Consider the following 24,055-nt stretch of genomic DNA (forward strand, 5'->3'; position numbering starts at 1 on the left):
TTAATTTCAACGTACAAGACTTGGAAAACACTTACTTGGAGCATCTTGTGCCAATCGTGGGACTTCAACCCGTATAGTTGCTCAACACCTCTTTTCTTAGTAGTTGTGAAGGCTCCCTTCAATGATCTCATGCATCCAGTGGGAGTACGCAAAGTAGTGATGGCCTGCTTTACCTGCTTCTCCTCCTGCTTTGATATAATCCATGGTGCATATGGAAGACGAACGTGCCCATCCTCCTTTCATGGCCAAGCTTGACGCATCCGTCCTGCGATGCGCAAGTCCTCCCGTACGCTGACATTGTCTCGTTTACCAGTAACATGTTCCCAAATACCAAATGCCACATTCTTGAAGATGTGCATGGGATCAAGAAGATGGTTGATCTTAAGATGGGTCCAATATGGTAGCCTGAAAAAAATGGAGTACCTACACAAGAACAAGATTGCTCTATGTGATCAAAACAAGATTAAAAAACTTATTCATGCCATCTGGAGGAAGAACATTTGTAAACTCCCAAATGCGCTTTCAATCTTTTGCACAAAGTATTTGTGGAGGAATGTTACTCTTACTAGCAACATATTTAGGATAATCTGATGGGAGAAATCGATGATGATTATCAAATACGGTCTTACATAAACCGTCAGCATACTCATATACTAATGAAGGGCCACAAAAAGGACATGCATGTTTACCTGATGTTTTCAAACCTGTTAAAATATAAATAAAAGTTAGAATAATAAAGTCAATAATTATAATAAATACAACCAATAGTATTAGAGTAGAGAGGTGATTTGAATTCTTACCAAAACAATCGCTGTATCCTGGAAAGTCATGCATTGCCCATATTAACACTGCTTTCAAGTCGAAGTGTCAAGAGGAGGGAGGCCTACTAACATCCACCACTGCAACACCTCTCCATAGTCCCTCCAACTCATCAATCAATGGTTCGAGGTAAACATCCATGTGCTTTACTTTATGTTTCTCTGAAATTAGAAGGGATAACATAAGATGTCCCTTCTTGATCGCCATTGATGGTGGAAGGTTGTAATTCACCAATACAACTGGCCACACGCTGTATGCGGTACTTTTGAAACCAAATGGATTCACTCCATCCACACCTAGGCCAAGTCTCAAGTTTCTGGGCTCTGTTTTAAAGCTGGGCCACTCATCTTCAATATGCTTCCAAGCATGAGTGTCTGCGGGAATTCTCCACATGCCATCATCCGATCGATGTGACGAATGCCATGACATGAGCTCAACTATGGATTTGCACTTGAACATGTGTTTGATGCAAGGAATTATAGGGAAGTGTTGCAAGACTTTATGAGGTACATCAAAACTCTTCACATCTATTCTATACCTTGCTTCACCACAAGTGGGACAATGTCGAGCCTCCTTATGCGTCCCATGAAAGAGAACGCAATCATTGACACATGCATGTATGCGATCATAATCCAATCCTCCAAGAGATGTCACATAGTGCCTCGCTATGTCTCTTGAGGTGGGTAGTCTATTCCCCTTTGGAAGCATATTTGATAATAGCCTGCATTCCATATCGTCAATTAACGATTAAAACATATTGAGTTTTATTCATTGCGAAACCCTTAACCACTTATTCAAATTAGAATGCTTACTTCAAGACTTGCATTCCTCCATCCATAAACTATCTATAAATTTAGTAGTTCAAGTGAAGCACATAAAATAGAGAATGTGCACCCTTCAAATACCGGTGTCGACGAAGCCTTGTAAAGATGCTATTGTTCTATATCATTGTCATCCATACCTTTGGGATCATCCCTAAAAAGATGCCGCACCATATCTCATCGAACACTTCCTCTTCCATGACTTTGTGGGGTGCAGGGCTATTGTCTTCCCTTGCCCACTCATCTCTGACAATAGATCCCGAAGCTCCAGCATCATCTCATCGACGCTTCGCATGCTCACGCCGAGCGTAAGGCACCATGTTAGGGTGTGGTACTGTATCTTGCTCCAATTAGAGTATATATATTACAATTCCATTAATTTGGACACCATGAGTCATTTGGATACTATCAATTTACATCTACTCACCTCTAAACATGTTTGACTCCATTCTCCATACATGGAGATGTGATTCAAGATAATTCGACGCGCTCGTACAATGCATCCTTGACATCGATTACACATACACTTGATTCTTTGTGCCAACCACATATCGCGATTATGGTGACGCATTGTCTCATCCTCACCAGAACTGCTTAAGGAGTTTGATGACATCTTGTATATAAAACAATAAACACAAAATCATAATCAATCTTTTAATTGAAGTTTAAAAAGACTCTGTATCACGTGTATGGGCGCAGTTAAGACTGTGTGAAAATTGCGTGTACCAGCGTGGCTATGCTGTGTGAAAAGGTACAGCGTGGCTATGCTATGTGAAAATGCGTGTACGCACGTGACTATGCTGTGTAAAAATGCATGTATACACGTGGCTATCCTTCTGTACACGCAAAGATACACGCTCTTTTACCCACGACGGTTTGTGTCAAACGTAAAACAAAACCCGCTGCCTACCCCAAATACCTTTCATTTTCACTTCTTTCCTCTTCTTCGTCGCCGCCAAATCTTCTATCATCCAATAGACAACGAAAGGCAAGTGCAAGGAAGATCACACGGGTGGAAGGAGCACACATGGGTGAAGGAAACCTCAGCACAAAGGCCAAAAAGAAGACTCACTTTTCCAGAGGTGAGTCAGTTTGTCCTTTGTCCTGTCTCTTTCCTTCCTTTTCTTTATGCAAATGTCTCTTTTTCTCATGAAATTGTCTCTCTCCTTTGTCCTCTTTCTTTCTCTGCACTTTGAGTAATCATTTGTGTACTTTTGCATACGAGAATGTTAGTTTGGGGTGATGTTTTAAGGTCGTTTGTCAGTGGTCGATGATTTTTCTCGAAACGTTTTTGGCAGGTCACGTGTGGCAATGCGTGTAGTCTGTCTACACAGTCTGTTCACGTGGATATACACACATTTTTTGATAGATGCATACACGTGTTCCTTGACAGGTGCATACATGCGACTATGCATTAGTTTCTGTCTTCGTTTTTTGCTTCTTGCCTGCACATGTTTTGATTTTGATTTTGTTTTTGTTCTTTGTTAGTCGCAGAGTAGATTCGTTATAAAAGGAGAAAGGTAGAGGAGGTAAGGAAAGAAAGGGGAAGGTAAGAGAAGATAAAGAAGAGAAGCTAAGGGGAAGGTAAGGGGAGAAAGAAAGAGAAGAGAAGATAGGAAGTAAGAGGGGAAGAGAAGGTAGGAAGAAGAGGGGAAGAGAAGGTAAGGGAGTAAGGAAAAGAGAAGGTAAGAAGTAAGAGGGGAGAGAAGGTAAGGAAGAGAAGGTAGGAAGTAAGAGGGGAAGAGAAGGTAAGAAGTAAGAGGAGGAGGTAAGGAAGAGAAGGAAAGAAGTAAGAGGGGAAGAGAAGGTAAGGGGAGAAGGTAAGGGAGTAAGGGGAAGAGCAGGTAAGAAGTAAGAGAAGTAGGTAAGGAAGAGGGAAATAGAAGGTAAGGGGAGAAGGTAAGGAAGTAAGTAAAAGTAAATGAATCAATGAGATTAGATGCTATGTTTTATATGCTATGTTTTTTTTGTGTGCAAATTCTTCATGGATCCAAGTTCTTCATCCGATCCATTTGCATACGGCATTTGGTTTGCGGAGATGCTAGCTCATTTTGGGAACCAACCTGGCCCAGTAGAGCTGACAGAGTATATGTATGCCCATCCCCGTCCTAGATTCCCTAGTATGGTCACCCCACTTCCGGAGTTCCAATGTCACTCCACTGTCGTCTATGCCTGCGAGTCTAGCGAGACGGCATGCTTCTCCTCTCCCACGCCCATCGAGGAGACATACCCCTTCCTAGACACACTCACACACCCCTCCTAGGCACCGTCACGTCAGGGCTCACAGCCACCATCACATACTCCCTCACAACCACCGTCACGAACTGTCTCACGTGCACAATCCCCCAGTCCTGACTCCACCCATAGTACAGAGTAGAGTAGAGTTGAGAGAGTATATGTATGCCCATCCCCCTCCTAGATTCCTTGGTATGGTCCACCCCCCCTTCCCGAGTGCCAATCTCACTCCACTGCCGTTTGTGCCTGTGAGTCCAGCGAGACGGCATGCTTCTCCTCTCCCACACCCATTGAGGAGACATACCCCTTCCCAGACACACGCACCCCCTCCCAAGCACCGTCACGTCATGGATCACAACCACCATCATGTACTCCCTCACAGCCACCATCACGAATTGTGTCACGTGCACAATCCCCCAGTCGTGACTCCACCCGCAGTACAGAGTAGAGTAGACACCGCACGAGGGAGAGTGGGAGTGGAGGATGCGTCGGGTGCTTTGGTGGGGGAAGTGGTAGGGCACGCAGTGGGAGAGGAGTTAGAGGAGACAGTGAGGATGAGGAGGAGGTGAGAGAGGTGGAGGCAGAAATATACTATGATGTGATGGATAGGGGTGGGATAGTGATGGATGCAAGGGGGAAAGAGGTAATGGAGTACATGCATGGGGTAGTCTCAAATTTATACAAAAATTATTTTATTAAATTTAAAGATCAAAATAGTTGATTAGTTGGAGAGGTGATAGAGGCTGTACATAGTCGGTACCCCAATCCCCCACATGCGACATTCTCGGATGTATGGGGAAGGATGCGAATAAGGGAGATCTTAAGTAATAAAAGATCTCACCTTAAGAAACTCGCGTATGATGATCGAGCAAATCAGGAGGCGGGTGGCTATCCCATGGAGAAACCTGCCACTACCCACAAATGCGAGTGGAAGGAGGCAAAGAAACGAGCAGAGGGTGGCATGAAGAGCAGGCAACATGTGGAGGCACGAAACATCCAGATGGAGACCATTGGATCTTTGCATTTCGGATCTAGAGGCATCAAGTCGTGGGAGGCAGAGTTCATAAGTATCTTGTCACCTTATTTGATTTTTTACTTAATTCATTGATTGTATGATTGTTTTAATCTTACAAATTGTGTTGATTATGTTACAGCGACGGGTTATGGGGAGGAAGCCCACAGCCCACGAGACTGCATATGCTCGTCGGCATAGTAGACGTGACATGTGGGCCCTCTTCAGAAGCCAGGGACGTATTACGAACGCGTAGTTTGAGATGGCCATGAGACCCTACGGTCGACAGGTACTTGAAAAATCTAAATGAATGATTTAGGTTTATTAAATTTTGAATTACATATAGATATACTTATATATGATATTTTACTTGAACAGGCACAAGCTGCTGCACCTGCTGATGCTCCTGCCGTTGAAGATCCACCTACCTCTGCCACCGCTTCTCCTGCTCCACACTACACATCGGACATGTATACCGATGTGAACACATCTCATACTGGAGGGAGTGGCTCGTCATCATCTGAGTCTGAGTAGTACTCAAACTCATAGTATCACATCTGTATTGTGGATGTGATTGTATATATATTTTTGAAACTAAAGCCATGGGCTTTTTTAGACAAACCAATTTGATTTTGTATATATTTGTTTATAATTGAAACCATGGGCTATTTTGACATATGGACTCCCTTGTATATATGTTTTTGCATAATGAAAGCCATCGATTTATTTCAGCACACCTCAAATTTTGATAGTATTGCATTCATGTTTGTCTTGAATCGTGTATTGATAATGTTTGCATTCGTGACGTTCTTGATTTGTGTCTTGACAATGCACAAAATGTTCTCTGTGGATGGTGCCATGCACCTTAAAAAAAATTCAGAGAGTGCTATTTGGTGTTGGAATGCTAGAATAGCATTCAGGCACCAAATATCACTCTGTGGATTTTTTATTTTTGCTCTCTGTTCAAACTTCACGTGTATATGCACATAAAGTTTGTCAAAAATGTGTGTATACGTGTAGGAGCTCTGTTAAGAACACATGTATTGGTGTAGCAACACTGGTAAAATGCGTGTATAGACCCATGTATAAGCACGTTTGTGGCGGCTCATACACACGCTTTTACACGCATGTCTGTGGCCGTGATCATACACGTGCTGATACACGAGCCCGCTACTTTTTTTTCACAAGTCATTTTACACGGCTAGTAGCACAGGTATGAGCCTGATCCCTTGTAGTGGATTCTCTAAATCTTCTTGATGTGCATCAAGCCTATGTAAATGGTGCTTGATATGTTTGCGACTGATGTCAGGAATTGTGATACATTTTTCCACATTGTATCCATGCTTCTTTTTTTGACTTTGCATCCATGACCTCTAGCAATGAATAATGCTACTCACTTCTACTTTAGCTAAGATGTCGTTGTTGGAAACCCATTCTCATTTCTTTAGCAAACAACCATTGTAAGGCTCTTTCAGTGTAAACATTTTTGGTAGACCTTTAGAGGGTTTTGGTTCATAACACAAAGCTATGAATCTAGTGGTCGTTCCCTCTTCATCCTTGGATATCTAAACAACCTTTGCTACCCAATTGGTCCACCTTGGTCATTTGTCTCTTATTCGTCATTTGTTGCCAAAACCATAATGAAAATACCTTCTTGGATTTCATGAGATGGTATAAACTCTGGCAAAGGCTTATCGCCCTTTCGTCCACAAAATCTGCGAGGCATAAGTAGATGTTGAGCTTCTTCCCTGACTATGGTTGTCGTGCATCTAGCAATTAAAGACCCTACAATGCCACATAGTTGTGGCCAAAACAAATCACAAAACTCAATGCTCGGCAAGTGCTCTTGTTCTTTCAAATAATTAACAAGCGACTCACTTGACTTGATTATCTTATCATTCTTTTTGGACTACTCCAGATATTTTTGTGTGATACTTTTAACGTGATTGATGAATGCTTCAAGGCCTTTCATTTCATCAATATCGAGTGATTTGTTTTTTGCAAGAACAAATTTGCTTTCCTCTAATGTTGGTATTTTTTGCAACAAGCATATGGATTACTCCATAGATCATCTCCATCCATTGAGTAGTCTCTCCGTTGCATCATTGGAGTATTTTCGTGTAATTTGAATCTAAAATAATGTGGATTCATGTGGCCCACTAGAGAATCATCTCCTTTCTTCAAATGTGGCTCTATGAAGCTCCTCCAATCTACCATCCTATCCAAGAGAGCTACTTCAGGCCCTTCTTGTCTACCCCCATCAATTTTCTTTTTTGATCTTTCATGTCCCCCATAGTTAACACATTCCGGGACTTCAACTCTCTAGAAATAACACTGAATTTTTTATCTATATCCTCATGTGTGTGGCCTACAAGAAGAAAACCCATTTCCACTTCGTCAAAAAATTTCAAATCAACCAATATGGAACACAAAGCAAGTATGTATCTATTCTTATTCTCTCTGCAACAAAATTGTTAGCCTGTATTCTTAATATGGGAGGTAAATATCCACAAGCATCTCTCACTTTTCAAATTGCCTTCACGTTGGAAGTTTCCACTTGATTAGTGTCATGTTCATGCAAAGCATCAAACCACAAATCACAAAACAATCGGTGTCCATGTACCAATACTTCACACAAGTGCATCTTTGGTCCACGTTTACCCTCTAGTGAAGGTGGAGTGCGCTTGAACCTTGGCAAAGTTGTGGTGTTTTTGTCCATTCCATCAATGGTGATGCACATGGACGTACGCATATTTGATATTGCTTCATGCCTCCAATAAGCATATAGTACTCTAGCATCTTGTACATGGTGTAAATGGATTGCTCGCCATTTTATGTACCTTCCTCGAAGCATTTGCTATGCTCAATTTCATTTTTCATTTCATCACAAGTTTTACATTTTGACATCCGTTGCTTTGTTGGTGTTTTCACATTGCAAAGTTGTGACCGCCAAATTTTATAAAAAGTGCAACTTGAAATTAATCTTTCTTCTCTATCTTGTAATGTTTTGTTCATAGTCTCTAGCACAATCTTTTTTAACATACCAATAGGAAGATGCTATTGGCACACTACAGTTCCATTTGGCATTGTTGTCTGGAGACGAGGTTGAGGGAGTGCATTATCTTCGAGGATTTGCGCCAAAGTTGCACTTGCATTGATACTATTTCTTTGCCCCCTTTCGAAGAGCTGCATGTTGTCTTTCTTTACCTTGCATTGTAAAGGCATAATCAATGTGGCACTTCAGCAGGCAGTCAAATACCCGCATGAATGCATGTAAAGTGCAAAAGTGAACATTTTTTAATTCAAAAGGAATAATGGGTTTCCAGTTTCTGTCAATTAAATGCCTATTAGGCTCAGCTAGCATATTGGCTGACATAACACCACCAATCCAATTGTCAGTGTCTCCATTTATTGTGTCCTCATCACCTTGGTTCTGAGAATTACTATGCTTACCTCCCTTTGATTTTTTGTTCTCACCATCCTCATACAAAATGGACAAGGATTAATTGTGTTAGCACCTTGTTCATAGCCAAGTACACACTTGATTGTTTTCAAGTCACCTCCCAAATGCCAATCAACTGTAAAAGTTCCAAATCCTTCAACTTCCAATCCTCCCCCTTGAATTTGTGCTTTCATGACATCACTAATCCAAGGAATCCTATCAAAAACCCAAGAAAGTACCTCATTTGTCTCTTTTGGCACCTCAAATGCCCCAAGCCACCATAACTCTTTCTCAGATTGAACACTAAATGTGGGACTAGTTTCTTGTATGGTATCATCAATCAACAAAGATGGCTCACACTTGGAATATGCCAGTGATTCATTCATGAGTGTAATACTCATTCTTTCTACTCTCTTATTCTTCACAATCTGACACTCATCTCATTCATGAGTGTAATAATCATTCTTTCTACTCTCTTATTCTTCAGAATCTGACACTCATCCATCTTAAGAACAAAACTCACTTTTTCCCCTAGCATGTGAAGAAAAGAAGAACTGTCAGTCCTTGCTACATAAAAGTGCAATAGAAGATACAATCACTCTAAATTTACTTACATTGATGAGGAAGGCCATAAAATAAAATCATGGCTTGTTGAAGTCGTTGCAAATCAACGAATATATTATTGAACTCATCGTATAAATAGGCAATGTTCCCATCTTTCCCTTGATTTCTTCCCCAAGTTGCTATGGTCAATGTGTCATTGATACACATGAATTCTCCAATTTTGTGCTTCAACTCATCATTGCATGTTCTTTTTGCAAATCACAGTTTTTGGGGACAGGAAAAATGCTCTTTGTTATACCATGTGTGCGAAGTGTATCTTTTAGCAATTGATACAATGCATTGTATCCTTTTGTGCTTATGCCCACTTCATCACATACATGTTGTACCTCATCATTGCTTATAAACTTAATAACATCTTTTAGGACTTCATTTGTGAAGAGCACTTGTAATTTCTTCCATTTTGGATCACGAATGACATAAATAATATCACGTCTCTTCATACATGCACTTAATATATTCCCATAGTCATCAGCATCACCACCACCAATTGCTTCTTTCAGGAAATTCCTAACATATCATATACAAAAGATCATTACAACATGATAAATATTCCAAACAACATAGATCATCGTTGCTTTCTCGAAACCATACCTTGTTGCAAGGACTCTTCGTTTACGAGCACCACCACCCACCGTGAGTGCTTATCAATGACTGGTCTCTTACGCTCTCTAGCTCCCATTGGAGTGCTTTTCATTCGAGATATTGTCTCTTTTAGCTTTTCAACTTGTGTCTCTTTGGCTTTTGCTTGGTCTTCCAACTGCAAGATATGATTTTGAGCAGATTGCAGTGAACTTTGAGCTACATTTAAATTAGTATACAAACTTTGTAAGTGTGCATGCAAAAACTGCACTGTATTTACATAACTCATATTTAATCTCTTACAATACCCAAGCAACCCATTCTCTCCTTCTCCAACAAATTGTAAAAATGACAGAATATCAGAGAAGGAAGGAGGATAATGTGATGAAGGATCGTTGGGATATAAATCACCCTGAACCCAAAGATCCAAGTTAGTATGACCCTGTTGTCTTCTTGTCTGCTTCTCTTGTGCACTCAAATGTTCATTTTTGGTTGGTGCATACTCATTCAGTATACGAACATGCAAGTCTTTCTTTTTTGTTGTCATTGAATGTTTGTTACTTCTCTCAATGCCATAGAATACAAATGAGCTGAGAGAAAATACAAATGTTTGTCACTTCTCTCAATGCGAATAAGAATGAGAGAAAACTTGAGAATGGAGAGAGTCTGAAAGGAATCAAGGTCGAGCTTGACAAAATATCAAGATTCTAAGTGAAGGCTTGAAAAATGCCGCCACAAGCATGAGATTGTGAATGGAGAGAGGTGAGAGTAGCAACGGAATGAATCTGACAAGTTTTCGCCATTATCTAGGCTCTTAATGATTGATAGAAGAGAATTTTGAAGGCGGCTCAAGGAAATTTGATACAGATTATGTATTAAATGCATTTTAGATTCAAATATTTTTAGAAATGAGAGAATAGTGATTTTCTTGTTAAAAAATCTTTTTCATCATTTTAAGGTTGTTAATGCACTCAATAGTTTGTAAAGGATGAAGGAGAATAATATAGAGCAATTCGTGGGCTTAAAGAAGTGGGACCCTCCACCCTTAGGCCCACAAACAGCCATCTTTATGACCTTTGTCTCCTTAATCCCAAAAAAATTAGTCTTAAGCTCATGGGATTAAGAATCCTTACGAGGCCCTTTCTATGTTCAAATGCCCCCTAATGGGTGGTTGTCAAGGTTGGTTCTATTATTTCCCCAATTGATGTTGGTAGAAGGATTGAGGTTGATGGGTGTTGGCCATGAATTTGATAGATTAGCTGCATACCCTCTACATTATAACTTTGTGAAGGTCCTGGCTGATTCATTCCTTCTCTCCTCATTGACGGCCTTCTCGAGGTTGATTCTTCTTGAGTGAAAATTCAAAGTGCTTCTAGTGTGGCAGTAGTTCCAATCATGGTTTTTGGAACAATTGATCATGTGGCAATAGGGGGTTCCTGCTCCTGCCTATTTGCTTCTTCTACATATTGGACTCCTTCATACTAGGGGTCTTGGAAACCAAATCTCCCCATAATGTTGATGAATCCATGATATTCCCTTGTAGCGGTTGATGAAGTTGGTGGATGTGATTGCCCTTCTATTGATGTGGAATTCTGGGCAACTATCATCCTTACATTCACTGGAAAGTTCTCCATGGTACCGTCTGGCTTAAGGGGTCTTTTGTACTAGAATCTTTAGGGAAGTTTGGGTTCTTGGACTGAAGATGAATTTTTAAGATTTGCAAATCTTGCAATGCTAAAATGCGAGGACTCTTGTGCATCTAAGGTACATGAACCTTAACAAATGAGTCTACTACTTATTTTGTCTCCAACCCTTGGTAATGTGGTGGTTTCTATGTTTGTACCAAGTTATTTCCTTGGACCAAATTGGAGTGCCTTGGGGTAGAGATATGGGATTATCCTTGAGGTCTAGATAGCACATGGGCACTCTGTAGCCACAACGTGGGCACCAAATAGGAAGTTTGAATTTTTAGGAACTAACACTCTAAGGAAAGTTCTAAATGTCTAAGTATCCCTTGGGTATTGGTATGGTCTCAGTGGAGGTAGTTAAGTGGAGGATTGGACGATGTGGGCACTATAGCCATGACATGGGTACAATCCACCACTTGTGAGTTTTGACACTTCCACACTTGCTATGCCTTTCTTAGGCTATTTCAATGATGTTGGCTCAATCTTTATTCTAGAAAAGATCAACTAGAGGATGGATATATGCAACATGTGGGCACATTGTAGCCATGATGTGGGCACAAAATGACTTTGTCTCAATTTGATTTTTTATGATGCAAGATGTTTTCTTGAGTGCTAAGTCTTCCTTTTCTTACCTTCTTGCACTTGGAGGGTTGATAGATTGTGAAATACACAGCACGTGGGCACACTGCCTTGTGCTTTGAAAGGTGAATGATTTGGCTGGGTTGTTGCCAATTTTTATAGCAGATATAAACTGAGAATTTTGAATTATGAGTATGAAGTTAAGTTCCTTGAATGAGATTTGAGTCCTTGTTGACACTTCCTTTATGTGTCCACGGCATGGGCACACTGCGAAGTGTCTTATTCTTGAAGTTGTTCACACCCAATTGGTTGAGGCACTTGCAGATAAATGGCTTGAATACAAGTCTTGTTCTAGAATGGAGAAAAATCGCTTTTCTGGAGCATGTGGGCACAATTCCACCATGGTCCAACTGAAGTGTTTGAGGCTTTCAAGTTTTAGTTTGGACTTCTAAGGTGTTGTTCTTGGAACTTTTTAGAGCAATCTAGTTTTTGAGAAATTTCTACAACATCTTGTTACCCTTGCTAGAGCTTGACGAGGGCACCGAGGTGAATGTTCCAATGTTGAGTTGTTCTAGATTGAAATGATCTTGAAGTGTTGGGGAAGTTCTTTGTTCAATATTTTATGCAGTTGTAAGTGCTTAGATGTGAATTCTTATACAATTTCTCTTTCACAAATCAACACAAGGCTCCAATTTATCCTATAATAGATTGGTAATTATTAGCCACACACCACAAGATAAGGATAAGATATTTTGATCCCAGCGATGCCCACAACGTGGACACAACTCAGGATGTGGGCACACTGATAGGACGTGGGCACGTAGCCGAGACTGTGTGTCTCTTAAAAAAAACACTCTATCGGGGCCTCTTTTATGTTTTTTATGTTCTGTTTTTTGATAGAATGCTAGCTAAGGTCCTATTCTACCTTCCTACAACAAAAAATATGCAAAAGAACCACAAACAATACACGATTTTTTAGATATGAAGATCGGTTGTTACATCCACTTTTTCTTATGTGATGTCCAATGTACCTCAAATTTTCAAATTCTATTGACTGAAAACTGACAAAACACACTTTCCACTGCAATACTAACAAACAAAACACACTAGTATACACATGAATCAATGCACAATCTCATCAAATTCTCAAAACACTCCTCCACTTAAGGCACCTACTCTCCACTACAAGTTCCTTGTGCTAGCCACTTAGAACTTGGCAATGGGTGGTTAATGGTAGAAATTGTAGCATTGTAAGCTCAATGCCTTGCTTGTTCCTGGCAATGGTGTAAAAATTATTAATCCTTCCACTCAACTACCATTGGGAATGTGGCAATGAGCCAAAGAGGATGATTATCTCTCTTCTAACACTCTTGGAGAAGCAACAATGTCAAAACAATCAGCAAGAGTGTCAACCTTGCTACCAGTCTCACTTTTTGTGCCTGCATACGTATTGAGAGGGAGGATAAGAGAAGAATAGAAGTGTAAGCGTGGTGAAGGGGAAATCGATTCACATCATGCATGAAGGGAATTATAGAAAATGAATGCAACAATCACCAAGTACACAATGTAAACAAAGTAGGCAAGAGTGAGGCATTGAGATCCTTGAGAGAGTGATTGAGAGATTGAGAGATTGAGAGGTTCTCTTGAGTGTTCTTCTAGCAAGTTCACTTCCGTCAAGAGAAGATTTCCGTTCATTGTGTTGGTAGAATTTCCGTCCATTGGTGAGAGAATTCCGATCATTGAGAGATTCATTGTTTGTGAGAGGGAGACATAGGAGTCCAATTGATTGATTGAGAAAATTTTGATTTGAGAGAGTCTCTTACAATCCATTTGAGAGGAACTTCCATCCTTCTGTTTTGAGAGATTAAGACAGGTTTCCTTACTCTTTGAGATACAAAGAGATAGGGTGACTAATTTTGGTTCTATAGTAGAGAGTCTTGCTTCCTTGCCTCCTACTCAGCCTCAATAAGGCACATGCTTCTTCAACCAGAACTAAAGGCGGCTAAGGTGACTCGCTTGAGCGACCAACTATCTACAGCAATTAGGAGCGGGACTCTTCAATACAGCCAGCAACAAAGCATTGCAAAGACAAGCAAAACTACCTACCTACAGCAATAATGACAATAGCAAAGGCAGCGAGCAGTAGCACCGACTCTACAAGCTTCTACGAGCATCTCAAGACAGCTTCATCAGTCGCTCTCTACCGGTGCCCCCGACTATAGCAGCGCTCGAGCTTCATCTCCTCCAACATCAATAGACAGCCTTGGCAGCTCCATTGACCTCTACATAGAGGCCTCTACGACTCGAGCTGCTCCTAGCTACATGAAGGCATTGACTCAAAGCTCCCAACGGCAACGACTTTCATGGGCTTCTACAGCTCAGGGGCCTTCTACTCCTCCATCTGTCAGGCCCGTAGCTCCAACTAAGGCTTCCAAGAAGTAAGTGTCGAGAAAATCGGCTCCAACAGCCTCAACCAAATGACCTTGGCAATGAACTCTGCAGCCACGGGCCATTGACACGACGCCAGCTTTCCAAAGGCCTTTAGCTGACTCCAGCGACTCCATGAGCAGCGCCCACCTACAACATCGCACCTACAACGACCGACGGGCAACCTCCAGCAACAACCGAAGACACTCCCATGACTTGAGCAATCTGTAGTAGCAAGTCCTTGGCGTAATCACTGTCTGCTTTGTATATTTGGGTAGTCTTCTCGCGAGTGGCCATGGACACAGCCAAGGTGGACATGGGGATGAGGCTCAGGCATCGACCAATCTCTTGCTCACGGGCGACCTGCAGCAAGCAGAGACTCCCAAAAGCACCGATGACATCAATCTCCTACGGGCAGCTGCACCATTAGCGCCCGCTCCATCAACAGCTAGGTGGAGCAGCAAACAGCCAACTAGCCCAACGGCTATTCTCCCACAACAGCACGCCATCTACGCTCCCAGCGTCGATCCTCAACGACCTTTACAACGAGACACCCGATGCCAACAAAATCTACACAGATTCTGATGAATCTTAGAAAGATTTAGGCTTCGTAGCAATAGACACGTGGCAGGATAAGGTAGCACCTAGGTGTGCCACATGGCACCCTTATCTCCAAGTGCCACATCATCTACCACGATGGTAGCCACGTCATCATCAACTGACATGTCATCACTGCCACGTCAGCTTATCTTCCACGTTATCTACCATGTCATTTGGCCATGTCACCATTACCACATCATCAAGGACATGTCACTTGCCATGTCATCAGGGACATCATCAGTTCCACGTCATCTACCACATCATCACTACCACATCACTTGTGCCACATCATCTGCTAACATCATCATCTGTGCCACCTCAGCTGTCCAGTCAGCACTGACCTCTGCAGGCACACACAGTGCTCCACAGTCACTTCTTGTGACCACTCCTTGCCACCTCAGCACAGGGCTCCACTAGCACACCTCTTGCTAGGCACAGTGCCACATCATCACTGCATGTGACTCACAGTGACACATCATCATTGAGCACCATTTGCACTCCTTTTGCCCCTCCACCTAGATCAAGTTGTATGTCTTGATCCAGGAAGAATTTGAGGGCCCTCCAAAAAGAAAAGTTGCTCATTTTTTTGTGCTCTATGTGCTCATCACATCATGCGCACATTTTGGCACAAGTTACACTCACATTTGAGCTTCGTCGACAAAACCACTTCCTTCACGCACATTTGCCTCTACATCGACGCATCTGACCCAGCACTTAAAAAGAACAAAAGAAAAGGAATTATTTACTGTTCTTTCATCGATCGACGGTTGGTATAGATCTAGATCAGAGTAGACTAGATCGCCATAGAGGGGACGCTTTGAATTTCCCCAAGTTGCCAATCTAAGCCATGCCTGAAATTCCCGACTAGTACCTACTCGGAGTCAGTCCATACGCTCACATATAGTTTCACATCATTACAAACCTTACATTCATCAGTTCAGTGAGCAGACTTCAGCGAGTACAGAGGCATTGTAGATTGTTTCAGTGGGTAGATAGCACTCGATTTCACACACACCTGCCACCATTGTAAAGCCTATTCGGCTATCTCACAGCATTGTGCACATCATTTCAGCCTTGTAAAGCCTCTTGGCTATTCCCGGCATCATTGCCACAAGCCTTGTAATATAGATCAAATTTTATATATTGCAGTTCTATCTTCACCGACGGTTCATAGATTTCACTTGGCATAGTCAGTGTATTTGCAGTTGATTCATATAGAGATTTTCACGACACTTTTGAGTGCATTTCTTGCACCATGTCAACTAGCAACCTCAATCTGGAGGCATCTGCTAAGTTAGACAACTCTAATTACGGTACATAGAAATACCGAATGGAGACCATTCTTGTACTTCAGGACAAATGGGAGTATGTTGATGGGTCTACACCAAGACCATTGGGCAATCCAGCCACCAGTAGCTCTACTCCATTTGTTGTCACAGCACCAGCAACAGGATCTATAGCTACACAAACAGTTTTCGCACCAGTAGCAGATCCTGCCATTGCTTGAGCTCAAGCAGAATGGGATAAGAAAGACAAGTACGCCTATCATCTGATCAAACAGAATGTGCAAGATGTCATGCTAGGACAGCTCAACACAGTCAAGACATCGAAAGAAGCATGGGATATGTTCGCAGCTCTCTACGAGTCCGAGAACACATCCAGGATTCTCACCCTGAGAAACCAAATCAACTAGAGTTTCCGCAACAGCAGTGAAACCGGTCATGCTTATGTACTCCGCATAAAAGACTACAACAATCAACTTTGTAGCAGTAGGAGAGACTATGAATCCCGCAAAAATGGTTCAAGTAATCATGAATGGACTAGGAGAGGGATACAAGAATCTAGTCCAGAGTATTGCCAACGGCAAATTCCGACACTGGAAGAACTTTAGTCAGTCCTACTTGGTGAAGAACTCAGGACTCAGGCAATCCAAGCACGTAAAGGTCATTCTAATAATCAGGCATTCACAGCTTTAGACAGAAGTAGAGGTAGAGGCAAAGGCAAAGGTAGATCATACTAGAAAAGTGGTCATCAGCCGCAACAAAATCAAAATTAGCATCAGCATCATCCTCAACAGCATCAGAACCAGCAAAGAGGAAATCATTCCAACCAAGGAAGATTTCAAGGATGAGGGAATGCATCCACCAACGTGTCAAACATTCAGTGCGACTACTGTCACAAGTTTGGACACTATGAAAGAGATTGCCACAAGAAGCAGTACAACCAAGGCGGTCAATCCAGTAGTAATCGAGGGAATTCCTGAGGCAGAGGAAATCATCATGGTGGACATTCTAGTCACAGTCATTTTGCAAATGAACATGGAAATATGTTTCTTGCAAGTGAGGAAATGCATCAAATTGATACAGTGTACCCAAGTGTACCCAGACACTGATTTCAATCCCAAAGAGGATTTCAGCTATCAAGTCCACCAAGTGGAACAGGATCCTTGGTACATCAACAACGGTGCATCATCTCACATGACAAATCATCAGGAATGGTTCACAGAAATAAAGCCATTAGAAGGACAGAAAAATGTCATCTACACAGCAGATAATACACTGAATCCAGTTCAAGGGACATGCATTATCCCTATGAACAATTTCACTAGTACAAAAGGATTAGTGAAAGATGTGCTCTATGTTCTGAAGCTCAGCAAGAACCTTTTGTTAGTAGGTCAAATGACGAAACACAATTACAAAGTCATCTTCGACGGTGATGAATGCACTATCAGAGATAAATCCAAAAGATGTCGGCTAGTAGCAAAAGGTGTCAAGGAAGGACGCTTATATAGAATGCTTGCTATAGTACCAGATAAGCATGCCATGTCAGCTCAATCACAACAAATGCCACTATCTGCAAAATGGCACAAGAGATATGGTCATGTCAACTTCAAGTACTTGTTAGATCTCAGGAATCAAAATATGGCAATTGGGATTCCAAAGCTACAGTTTCTTGGAAAAGTTTGTGAAGCATGCTACTTCGGCAAACAAAAGCGAACCAACTTTGTTAGAAATACCTCTCGTGCACGAGGTATTCTTGATTTGATACATACAGATGTATGGGGTTATGTCCAGTCCCACAACATCAATGGTTCACTTTACTACTTGACTTTCATCGATGACTACAACAGATATTGTTGGGTCTACTTTTTGAAAGAGAAATCTGAAGTGTTTTCCAGATTTCAAGAATTCAAAGCCATGGTAGAAAACCAGACAGGCAGAAAGATCAAGGTCATGAGATCAGATAGAGGAGGTGAATACATGTCTTCAGCATTCATGAACTTTTGCAGAAATCATGGCATTCGAAGACAATTCACATGTGCAGATACTCCTTAGCAGAATGCAAGAGCTGAAAGGAAGAATGGGACTTTAGCAGACAGTGCTAGAGCAATGCTTAGTGAAAAGCATCTTCCGAATCAGTATTGGGTAGAAGCAATAGCTACAACAAACTATTTGCTTAATCGGCTTCCTATCGAACCGATACAGGGTATGACTCCTTATGACGCATTCACTGGACACAAGCCACACATTGGGCATCTCCGCATATTTGGTTGCATAGCATATGCCCACATACATGATGATCATCGCAAGAAATTGGATGCGGTCACGCAAATGCATCATGGTTGGCTACAGTGAAGAAAGCAAAGCATACAAATTGTATGATCCCATCAACCGCAAGGTCATTATCTCCAGATCTTTGATGAGGAATCAGAATGGAAAACCTCACCTACACAGGAGATAGAAGCATCAACTTCACAGTCATCTACAGAACAGGTTAATGAAGAAGAGCATGAATTGCTAGAAACACGCCAAGCAGAGCCACAGCAGCTCAGACGGTCTACTAGGGAAAGCACACCTCCAGCCAGATCGACATATGCTTAGAAAGGCAAAGCAATTCAGGTTGAAACCACCAACTATGCTCTTATGACTACCATCATGGCTATAGAAGAGCTAGTGTACTTCAAAGATGCAGTAGACAAGCCAGAATGGCAAACTGCTATGAATGAAGAAATGGATGCTTTGTATAAAAATAACACTTGGGAATTATGTGACCTTCCACCAGGAAAGAAGGCCATAGCAAACAAATGGGTATACAAAGTGAAGTACAATCCAGATGGCAGTATTCAAAGATACAAAGCTAGACTAGTTGCAAAAGGATTTGCACAGCAATATGGTCAAGATTATGATGAGACTTATGCTCCAGTAGCAAAGATGGATTCCATATGGTTCTTGATATCACTAGCGACACTCAACAGATGGAATGTGTATCAGCTCGATGTCAAGAATGCATTTCTCAATGGTTATCTAGATGAAGAAGTCTACATGCAACAACCAGTAGGTTATGTTGAACCAGGAAAGGAGAATAAGGTTTGCCATCTCAACTAAAGTCTCTACAGCTTAAAGCAAGCACCCAGAAGTTGGTACAACAGAATTGACAAGTATTTTGCTGATCTGGGATACATGAAATCCAATGCAGATCTTACTCTCTATTACAAAGTTTAAGGGGAAGACATTACTATTGCACTTTTGTACGTAGATGATCTGATTGTGACAGGAAGCAAGGATAGTAGCTTCATCAAAAAACTAAAACAAGACTTATCTGCAGAGTTTGACATGAAAGATCTTGGACTTATGCACTATTGTCTTGGAATTGAGTTCTAGAGAGATTCAGATAGCACATTCATGAGTCAGCTCAAGTATGTTGACAGTCTCCTGAAGAAGTTTCATATGGCAGATTGCAAGATTGTAGCCACTCCCATGGAACAGAGTTTGAAACTTACTAAAGATTCAGAAAAGCCTACAGTCAATGATAGATACTACAGGCAACTCATTGGATCTCTTATATATCTGACAATCACACGGCCAGATATTTGTTATGCAATAAGCTCACTAGCACAGTTTATGGCAAATTAAAAGAAGATGTGGAAATATAATGCAAAAGTTCACAAGATGGAAGAGAGAGCGAGATACAAATTTACGTGGTTCACCCAAGGTGGGCTATATTCACAGAGAAATAGACAAATTGTGTTTTTCTTATCCAGAAGATAAATAGATACAAGCTATAGAGAGCTACCAAGTGCAACAATGTGGTACAACACTCTCAGATTGTTCTCCACACCACAAAATGGCTATCCACCACTTTTCCTATGTGAGCCAAAATTGCCATAATTTTGCCACCAAATCAGCCAAAATCATTAGCCAATTTTAGCATGATTTTTGGCTTAAGGGGGGCCGGCAACCTTGTCCACTCATGGTGGTACAAAACAACATGGATCCCAATCCCCACATAGAAACACTCTTTTCCCAAGAGATCAAGCTCCACATACAACAATATGCACTAGTGAAAATGACAAAAGATGTAGATGCAAGAAATGACCATCCAAAAACCTTTAGATGTGAAAGATCTGGCTTCCTTCTTATAAACTTATCTTCAAGTGTTACTCCATGCACTGTTGCGGTGGGAGTTTTGTTCATGATATACACCATAGTTGCTATTGCTTTAGCCCAATAGTAATATGGCATATTTTTCTCATTCATCAAGGCACAAGCAACTTCTAGAATATGTATGTTTTCCTCTCTACAACTCCATTTTGCTAAGGGGTATGTCTACATGAATATTTTCTGTGAATGCCCTGATTCTACAGGTATTCACTAAATTCATCAGAAAAAATACTCTCCCCCTCCATCAGACCTTAGCACTTTGATCTGCATACCCTTTTCCTTTTCCATCATTGCTTTAAATTTCTTGAAGTGCCTTAACACTTCACTTTTTTGTTTCATAAAATAGACCCTTACCTTCCTTGTGTGGTCATCAATAAAGTTGACTTTATAATTACAATCTCCAATAGACATTGTTTTGGTAGTCCACACTGTAAAGAAGTAAGGAGAGAGGGAGGAGACTCGACTACATCTTTCTTCGCAACTCACAAAAGAGAGAGGACACAAGATTGGAGGCAGAAGCCTATCTTCACTTTAGCACACAACAACAATACAATCAGAGATATGTATACACTATATGTGTAACCCAAGAATACAAGGTTCCTATTGAACCCAATCCAAACATACATGGCTATCTAAATATGCCACAAGTATAGCTAACAAAAGACGGTGACATAAATGAGAGTCACCCAGGATATACATCAGGGGTGGAGCTTGATACACTCCCACTCAAGCTCAAATCCATCTCGAGTACACTAAGAAACCTCCTAAATTGGCAAAAACACACTATTGAGAAATTTGGGACTCAGCTTAAGTCCATTTCCAAATGTGGACTATATAAAAGTTCCAAAACATTGAATTGATTATTGCAATGGCTTTTTTCTGAAACATTGAAAAGGAAATTCACTGTAAAAAATGTTCTCTCTTTTATCACTTGAGAAACTAAGTACAACCACTTGACATGATTTTAAAGTCATATGATCAAAATAGATTCATATATCCACGTAAAAATTTTTAACTTTACTCTAATAAAGAAGACAAATGTAGGAACGAAGAAAACCATATCTTTATTTCAAAAACATTTTTACATCATTCGAGATCATAATACCAATGTCCGAATGAAAAAAGCCATGTCTTTGTTTTGAAAACATATCGACATCATTGGGATCCTAATATCCTATGCATGTTTTGAAAAACATCATCAAAGTTTTTAAACTTTACTCTAATAGAGAAGATACAAATATAGGAATGAAGAAAACCATATCTTTATTTTAAAAACATTTTTACATCATTGGTGATAGTAATACCGATGTCCAAAGGAAAAAAAAACATGGCTTTGTTTCGAAAACATATTTACATCATTGGAGGTCCTAATATCCTACACATTTTCCTCTCCTGCATCACTATCATTAGCCAATCGTGTTATCATGGAAGCTTGTGTTGTAGGCTCAAGGCCCTCTAACCCTGTCCTAGAAACTTGTGTTGTAGCCTCTGCACCTCCTATGAAACCTATTGCATCTCCTACTCCTTCACCTCACACTCCACTGTGTCCATTTCCAACCCTCGCTTCTGAATCGATTCTCTCATCACCATCTCCACCCCAACTCTTATCCCAGTCTCCCTTATCGGGACTTCATCTCTTTCTGGTCTCTCCATGCCCTCTCCACTTGTGTCACCTTGAAAAACCAACTTTTTTGGGGGCTTTTTGCATGGAATTATGAGATGCTCTTTTTCCTCTCCTTTGCCTTCAATTGCAATGATTTCGATGCCTTGCTTGGTGCCACCTTCCCTTATGATCACGAGGGTTTGCATTACCCTTTCAAGCCCTTGATCGATGAATTTCTTTGTGCGTTTCTCTGAGCATGCTTCCTTCCTAGATCCACATGAATGTGTTTTTTCTGATGATCCATGGCATCTTTTCTCTTGTTCTTGGAATGGGAGCAGTGATAACATCCTCTACCTTCCTTTTCCTTCCTCTACCCGCTTGCATTCACCTTCTAGAACCTTGTGCCCCTCTATTTGCTTGCATTTGCCCTCTAGAACCTTGCACACCTCTACGTGCTTGCATTTCTCCTCTAGACCCTTGTGCCCCTCTAGTGCATGTTTCCACTTGCTCCTGTGAGCCTTTTGCCTCTCCGCCTTCCTACTTTGAGCCTTTAGCCTCTGTGCCTTGTTGCTCTGATCCTTTAGCCTCTGCACCTTCCTTACTTGAATCTTTGAGAGAATCAATAATCTGATCAGCTGCATAGCCAACTTCCCTCTTATCTTGAATCAATAGTGGATCACCAAGTCCCACAACTCTATCCGGTAATGCATCCCATATGCTCTTCAACGGCCTAAACGCATTACTGAGGTATGGAAAATTTAACGCATCTAGTACTAGTTTAATGAGGAATTGCCTACCATTTGTTTACAACTTCAATGCACATAGTTCCAAAAGATTTACAATCCCCTTAACTTTCACCACGTGTGTACATAGTGCCATTGCGATTCCATCACCAAGTAGATCCAGTTGCACGAGTGTACTAGCATTTCCAGCTGCCAATAGGGTAAAATCTGTAGTTTCCACATTGTCTCTTGTGAAAATTATGTGGCAATGATCTTTCTTCTCTAAAATGAACCAAGCATGATGGAGATATCTATCCACTTCATTTGTGTTAATAGTGCGAAAATCTAGCTTTTCTAGCAATCTTCTAGTGTGGTCAATGAGCTTGTGCATCCCCATTGATGTTGTGCATTCAATGGGTGTGTGCATCGCCATTGACGTCGATCAAGTACGTTTGAAAATATGCAACAATCCATAAAATGACATATTATTCAACACTTTAATGTTTTCATTAATTAAATATATACTTTTAAATTAAATTAATTTGATATTTTATTTTTAAAATTAAAATTTAAATAAATGAACATGATATTTTTTCATAATGTAATCAATTTTTAGTTAAAAATAATTTCAAATAATTAAACTAATAAAAAATAATAATAAACTAAATTAAAAAAATTTAGTAGTCTTAAATTATTTCTAAAAATAAACTATTAAAAATATATTAGATTCTCTTAAATTATTTCTAAACATAATTTAAATAAAATGATAAATAATAAAAATTAATTTAAATACATTAAAACTATTTTAAAAACAGTTTAACTAAACTTATATAAATAAATATATATATATATAAGTATTAAAAAATTTTAAAATTTATCCCTTTGATTGAGTGTATGCTCAATCGTGGGAGATTGAGAGTGCGCTCAATCTTGAAGGCCAACCTTCAAGGCTGGTTGGTTGTTGGCCTTTGCTAGCCTATGCACGTAGGCTGGATGGCTGACCGCCAACCTACGTATGCAGGTAGCTGGTGGCCAACATGCACAACTGGCCTACCCTACACAAGGGGAAAAAAGGGGGGAGGAGGAAGCAGGAAAAGGGGGGAGGAGGATGGAGTAAAAGGGGGGAAGAAAGGACGAGGAAGGAGGAAGGAGGAAGGAAGAAGAAAGAAGGAAGAGGAAGAGAGGAGGAAGAAAGGAGAGGAAGGAGAAGACGAGGAAGGAAGTGGGGAAGGGGGAAGGAGGAAGGAGGGGAAGAGGAGGAAGGAAGAGGAAGGAGGAGAGGAGGATCACCTGTAGGTCTTGATGAAGACTGTAGTGAGAATGAGGGAGGAAGAGGTTTAAACACGAGTTTGAGTTAGACATATTCTTTTTTAATATTTCTATATTTGTGTGTAAAAGGGCTGGCAGTTCTGTTTGCACACGAATAAGCTCTCCATCCTCTCCACCCGAATAGAGCTTGTTTT

At 40.8% G+C, this 24,055-nt stretch overlaps 3 pseudogenes; 1 reads left to right on the plus strand and 2 right to left on the minus strand.

Moving 5' to 3' along the window:
• LOC147898035 (uncharacterized) overlaps positions 1-566 on the minus strand; it is a 66,957-nt pseudogene extending 66,391 nt beyond the window's left edge.
• Positions 523-2,253, minus strand: LOC147898040 (uncharacterized; annotated as a pseudogene).
• Positions 2,254-4,497: 2,244 nt separating this feature from the next.
• LOC147898041 (uncharacterized) lies at positions 4,498-5,421 on the plus strand (annotated as a pseudogene).
• Positions 5,422-24,055: the final 18,634 nt, after the last annotated feature.

The sequence above is a fragment of the Dipteris shenzhenensis genome, chromosome 9 (genome assembly GCF_047967505.1).
Source record: "Dipteris shenzhenensis isolate YYH24624 ecotype China chromosome 9, Dip_SZ_1.0, whole genome shotgun sequence".
NCBI classification, from domain to species: domain Eukaryota; kingdom Viridiplantae; phylum Streptophyta; class Polypodiopsida; order Gleicheniales; family Dipteridaceae; genus Dipteris; species Dipteris shenzhenensis.